General features: G+C 34.8%; 1 non-coding gene across 1 annotated transcript; it reads right to left on the bottom strand.

Annotated features, from left to right (window-relative positions):
* Positions 1 to 2,021: 2,021 nt before the first annotated feature.
* On the bottom strand, positions 2,022 to 2,128 carry LOC128290755 (small nucleolar RNA R71). Its single transcript, XR_008280542.1, has one exon. It is a non-coding gene; the product is annotated as a small nucleolar RNA R71 (small nucleolar RNA).
* Positions 2,129 to 7,220: the final 5,092 nt, after the last annotated feature.

The raw sequence follows: 7,220 nt of genomic DNA, 5'->3' as shown, positions 1-7,220 counted from the left end.
CCAAATCGAGAAGATGACACGGCCTAAGCCTTGCCACACGGGCATCTAACACGCCCGTGGCCTTCGAGGGTGTCGACCAAGGTTTTCACGATTCACACGGCCTGACCATTGAGCCCACACGGCCGTGTCCAATTCAACAGATCGAACACAGCCTGGTAATCACGTCACACGACCGTGGCACACAGGCGTGTCCCTTTTTCAAAGAGTTGTATTTTACACGGAAAAAGGGTACTCAGGGAGGAAGAAAGCCAATCCAAAGCCTATATAAACACCCTAAGTGTGACCTAGAAAGAGGCCGCTCTTTTCAGAACTTTTCTGGAATATAGAACAACACACCAGGAATTACTTAAAGAAAGCCAGACTATCCATCTCAAAAGCCGGAGCTACTCCAAGACTGAAGATCTCTATCAGAATTCCTTCAGGGGTTTTAGAGTTTTCTTTATGTTTTGTTATTTTCATACTCTTGAGATGTACTCTTCTTTTATTATGAACTAAACCCCTTAAATACCTAAGGGGGATAAAACCTCTGATGGATCTTGTTATTATTATCTGAACTGTATGATAAATACTAGATTTGTTCTTAATTATGTGTTCTTAATGCTTGATAAATACTAGATTTGTTCTTAATTATGTGTTCTTAATGCTTGAGTTAATATTCCGGGTATTAATTCATGATTTGATGTGCTTTTGCAGAGGAGGAATAGACCCTGCCTAAGAGTAGATTTGGCATAATTAAGTGGAGTTGATCGAAGGCCTTGAAATAGGGTTACGAGATTTTACCGGATTAGGGTGAAACTTAATATGGGAGTCCATAGAGTGATTTACTGCTTCCCTAGGGGTTTTAATTAAGAAAGAAATTTCGATTAATTCAACTGAGGGTTAGACGTTATTAGTCTTGAAAGGGATAATAACATAGGTTAGGGAGTCTCACGGATCAAGTCAAGTGAATAAATCATCCAATTCAGAGTCAGATAACAAGTGAAATCTAGGTGGATTCCTCCTTGGGTGTCGTCTTTATCAATTGCTTTTCTTCGAGTCTTTTTCCAAATTTTCTTTTTGCTTTAATTAAATCAGTTAATTAGTTTAAATAATTAGTTAATTAAAACAAACCTTTTTATTCTTAGGCTAGATGCTAAAAAGATAGTTATTATTAGTACTTTTGGTTCCTTTGGGTACGATATCCTGGTCTTGCCATTACTATTCTATTGTTCGATAGGTGCGCTTTCCTTTTCGTCGTGATAATAGTTAGTCTAAGTTTGATCTTCATTATAAATATTTATTACTTGTTACGAATCACGTGATCAAGTTTTTGGCGTCGTTGCCAGGGAACTGAAATATTAGGAACACTAAATTTTTATTACTTTAGCCATTTATTTTTCTTGCAATTTTGTTTTATTTTATTATTTATTAATTTACTTTTTCTCTCTCTTGGCAGGTTTTTATAGTTTATGACTAGAAGAAACCCGTCAGGACCATTACTCTTTGACAAAGAAATCGATCGTACAATTCGTAAAAATCAAAGAGAAATAAGGCGTAATTTACAATACACGGAGAACGAGCAAGAAGACAATACTCAACCCCCAACCGAAGAGATGGTTGAAAAACCAAGCGATCAGCTGCCTCCTGCAATTGCAACTAATTAAAATCCTGCTCCACGTACTATGCATGATTATGCTAAACCTTCTTTAATAGGAACTAAGTCTAGTATAGTTAGACCTGCTATTGTTGTGAATAATTTCAAACTAAAACCTAACACAATTCAGATGATATAGCAGTTTGTTCAGTTTGATGGTTTGCAGGATAAGGATCCCAACACGCACTTGGCAAATTTTCTTGAATTTTGCGATACATTCAAAATCAATGGCGTTTCTGATAATGCCATTTGTCTTCAGTTATTTCCCTTTTCACTAAGAAACAAAGCTAAACAGTGTTTGAACTCGTTACCACAAGGGTCTATCACTACTTGGGAACAAATGACCGAGAAATTTTTACTAAAATATTTTCTGCTGGCTAAAACGGCTAAATTGCGTAATGATATTTCTTCTTTTGTACAGATGGATTTAAAAACACTTTACAATGCATGGGAGTGATACAAGGACTTACTGAGAAGGTGCCCTCACTATGGGTTACCGCTTTGGCTGCAAGTTCAAACGTTCTACAATGGTGTGAATCCCTTGACAAGACAAATGATTGACGCAGCTGCTGGCGGAACCATCAACAATAAAACACCGAAAGATACATATGAATTTATAGAGGAGATGTCACTGAAAAACTATTAGTGGCAAGTTATGAGGACAAAGCCAACGAAAATAGCCGGCGTCTATAACATCGATTCAGTCACCATGCTCTCAAATCAGGTAGAACTTCTCAATAAAAAGATTGATAGTTTTCTTGGTTCTACGCTGGTACATCCAGTAATGAGGTGTGACTCAAGTGGAGGAGGTGTGCATACAGAATATCAATCCTTCAATCCCACAACCGAAGAGGATCAAGTCAACTATATATGTAATAATAACTTTAGATCTCAAAATAACCCGTATAGTAATACTTATAATGCAGGTTGGAGGAACCACCCAAATTTTTCCTGAGGAGGTCAAAGAAATCCAAAGGCACAAAATCCTCAGGGTTTTCAACAGCTACCTTATCAACAGGAGAAAAAACCAAACCTTGAAGGGATGCTTTCTAAATTCATCTTGGTGACAGAAACCCATTTCCAAAATACCGAGACAGCACTTAAGAATCAACAAGCATCAATCCAAGGACTCGAAACTCAAATAGGCCAGCTGTCCAAACTAATCTTTGAACGACCATAAGGTAGCCTACCAAGTAATACTGAACCTAATCCGAGGGAACAACTCAATGCAATTAGCATTCAAGATACGGAAGGATTCATTACACCTAAGCCAGAAATACAGCAAGACAACGCGATGAACAAAGAACGAGAAGAGGTAAACAATAATGATCCCAAACAGGTAAGTACAAATCATGAACCTCGTGTGCCATATCCTAAAGCGATGACTAAAGACAGAACAAAAGAACAATTCAGTAAGTTTCTCAAACTCTTAAAGAAATTACATATTAACTTACCCTTTATTGAAGTTCTTTCATAGATGCCCAACTCAGCAAAATTCTTAAAGGAACTTCTGAGCAATAAAAGGAAATTAGACGCTACATCGCATGTGGAACTCAATGCAGTCTGCTCAGCTATTCTAAAGAATGAGGTACCTAACAAATTGAAAGATCTAGGAATTTTTACAATTCCTTACTTAATTGGTAGTCTATCTGTGAATAATGCTTTAGTTGATCTAGGGGCAGGTATAAATGTTATGCCATATAAAATGTTTAAACGACTAGGTCTCGGTAAACCCAAACAGACTAGGATGAGCATACAATTGGCTTACAAAACAGTTAAATTTCCTAAGTGTATTATTGAAGACGTTCTCATTAAAATTGATAAATTTATTTACCCAGTAGACTTTGTTGTCTTAGATATGGATGAGGATAACGAGGTACCTCTAATTTTAGGACGACTATTTTTAGCAACTGCCAGAACCATTATTAATGTAGGCACAGGAGAGCTAACACTTCGTGTAGGTGACAACACAGTAACACTCCAAGCACGCGACTCAGTCAAAACCTCTAAGACTCAAGATAATGCTATAAAAACTGTCGATGATAAAACTAATATTCAATCGTCCTTGTAGGAACTTCCTCGAACAAAGACAACAGAGACAGTGCGCTACTATCATGAAAAGAACAAAGCCGTCCATGAAGAACAAAGACTACAGATAGATGAGCTAGACGAACAGCGAGAACACAAACTGAGAACACATGATAAACCAAAACTATATAAAAACAAGCCCGATACCTCTCCTAATCAACTTCAGGTCGGCGATACAGTCTTACTAGATGACGTTGATCCTCAAATTGTCACTCCCACACCAAATAAGGAAATCTCTCTTACGGTACTTAGTATTTGTAACACCCCTATCCCGTATCCGTCGCCGGAAGAGGTAAAGGGCCATTACTGGACTTGAAACTCATATCAGCACAGTAAAAAAAAAAAATCATTTTCTTGAAGTAAAGATCATTCAATTGGATAATTGCTAGACACAACCAGGGATAAAATTTAAAAAAACTTATAAAAGTAAACATTCATAAGATGTCATATTCACATAGCTCATATACATTAACCAAAATATCCTTCCACTACTAGTCTATTCTATACATGCCATAAGATAATCCAAAACATAGCAGTACCAAACAAAGGATAGTGATAGTGTAACTAGTTCTTTGACGATCCCCGAGCCTCGTAGCTTCCAAATGAGATCTATAAAACAGAGGAAACAAAGTAAACTGAGTAAGCATTACAATGCTTAGTAAGTTTTAAGCAAGTGTCAACAGATAACAATCAAATTATAACATAGTTGTTCATATTTTTATTTCACTCTTCCTTCGGGCATACCATCCCTTTACCGAATATGCACATCTCATCATATATAATAGGCGATAAATTCTCACTTGATAGTGATCTCTTAAAACATAGGTACATTACATATTTTCACCTAACTTTCCACATTGACCAAATGCACAATAATCATAGAAACGTCTTATTGCTTTACTCACATGTACATCACATAACGACCTTGTGATTTAGTCCAAATCAAGCTTAAATATAATCTCAAAATACATACCTGACCAACTTAACGCATTGAACGTATTTATTACCAATTTTACTGTGAAGTCGTATAATCTTATGCTTTACTCGAATCTTCAGCGAAACCTTTAGCTCGAATAGTCTCCACTTGTAGTTATCGGGTCTTACCCGGACAAAATCTCCACACGTAGTCATCGGGTCTTACCCGGACATAATCTCCACACGTAGTCATCGGGTCTTACCCGGAATATATTTCCAAGTTTCATGTACATTTAATCACATGTTACAACATTCACATCGACTGTCATATTTGTAATTCATTTGCCTCATCAAATATCTAATAATACACACCTTTCACATTTGGTCATTCGGCCACAATATACACACATCTCCTACATATTTCACATTAGCCATTCGGCTTTACCAAATATACATATCTCATACATATTTCACACTAGCCATTCGGCTTTACCACATATACATATCTCATACATATTTCACACTAGCCATTCGGCTTTACCACATATACATATCTCATATATATTTCACATTAGCCATACGGCTTTACCACATATATATATCTCATACATATTTCCCACTAGCCATTCGGCTTTACCACATATACATATCTCATACATATTTCACACTAGCCATTCGGCTTTACAACATATACATATCTCATACATATTTCACACTAGCCATTCGGCTTCACCACATATACATATCTCATATATATTTCACACTAGCCATACAGCTTTACCACATATATATATCTTATACATATTTCACACTAGCCATTCGGCTTTGCCACACATATATATATTTGTCTTGTACATCAATTTCATCAATAGCTTATAAGCAACTCAAATAGTTTCATCAATGTTTACAACAAAATCACATATTCACTACAAGCTGTTTTCCTAAGCAATAGTCACTAAATTATTTATAACTGGAGCTACAAAACTCAAAATAAATTTCCATTAATTTTCCCTGAATATAGATTCATATATCTTCTATCCATAAAATTTTCAGAATTTTAGGTTTGGCCAATCAATACCATATTTTTCTTAAAGTTTCCCCTGTTTCACTGTTTGACTTATCTGACCAGTCTTCACTACGAATCAAATTTCTCATTGTACAGAATTCAAAATATGTTCTATTTGATTTCATTTGAAACTAGACTCATTAAAGAGTCTAAGCATATAAATTTTATCTTGTAACCATTTTTGTACAAATTATAGTGATTTTCTAAATACAGAACAGGGGATTTCATAGTCATTCTGACATTGTCTCACACAACTATAAATATCTCTTTATAGGAAATTTCTTTGCTTACACGGTCTCTTTTATAAGAAACTAGACTAATTAAGCTTTGATTAAATATTTTATTCAGCCTATAATTCCACACCAAAAATTTATAGGATTTTCTAAAATCACGTTATCGTTGTCTGTCCTAAGCAAATTATTACAATTTGCTCTTAAATTTCCAAGTCCAAACACTTATGAACTTACCATTTGAGTTTAAGACATATCATGGCCACATCATATCTTATTAAATCAACTCATTATGTCCTATTATGATTGAGTTTACTCAACGTTTAATCACTTAAAACTTACCTTGGAAGTGGTCGACGACTAGATATCCACGACTATTCGTTTACTTTCTCTTTTCCCCTATCCGACTTTGATCCTCTTTGCTCTTAAGCTTAAGTAAAACAATAGATTTGCTTAAGTACTTAACTAATATTATTCACTTAACAATCACATTTGGCAATCACATATCATTTAATCTACATCTAAAACAATAGATTTCAATATGTATCATATTTAATAAAACATGCCATGATTCGATTTCATGCTTATTTAATTTATATCTAATTCACATTCTAAATAAAAGTTTATCAAGCTTCCATCTTCATTTAACTATGTACCATTTAGAACTATCAATACTTTACACCCTTTAACAAATTATAATCAATTGCCAAATGCATCTTTGACAATTTAAACCACACAACTCAAATTCTTACAATTTAAGCTTAGAAATTTCTATTCATGTAAATTTTAGCAACATGGAGTCCATTAAACACTCTAAAATTCCATTTGAACAACAATTGTTCAACCTTCTAGCATAATTTCAATCGGACAGAAGCATTATTTAACATTCAGTTGTTTTATTAGACCATCTGAATAGCTTAATTAACACCAATTTATAGCCCTTGAACAATGAATTAAACCCATTCGATTAGCAACAAAAACTAATATTTAACAACCATTGTTTTCTTTTATTTCAAACATGCAGTGCAGACCAATTCCTCCACATATTACAAGACATTCAAATCAGCATTTACATGCTGGAACAATTTGTTTTCAAGTCGGAGTTTCCAAGATCATTTATGCATTTAATTGTCACATTGTTACGTCACTACTAACAACTGAAACTTAGTAAGAATAACATAATATTTTTGCTATTAGACTCAATTTATCAACCCCTAATCGGCATGAAAATAGAACCATTAATTTGTTCAAATTTTGGACAGCATAACAAAGGCACAAAATTGGACAG

The sequence above is a fragment of the Gossypium arboreum genome, chromosome 3, assembly GCF_025698485.1.
Source record: "Gossypium arboreum isolate Shixiya-1 chromosome 3, ASM2569848v2, whole genome shotgun sequence".
Classification (NCBI taxonomy): domain Eukaryota; kingdom Viridiplantae; phylum Streptophyta; class Magnoliopsida; order Malvales; family Malvaceae; genus Gossypium; species Gossypium arboreum.
The sequence above is the reverse complement of the archived record's forward strand: the minus strand, read 5'-3'. Positions and strand labels throughout refer to the sequence as shown.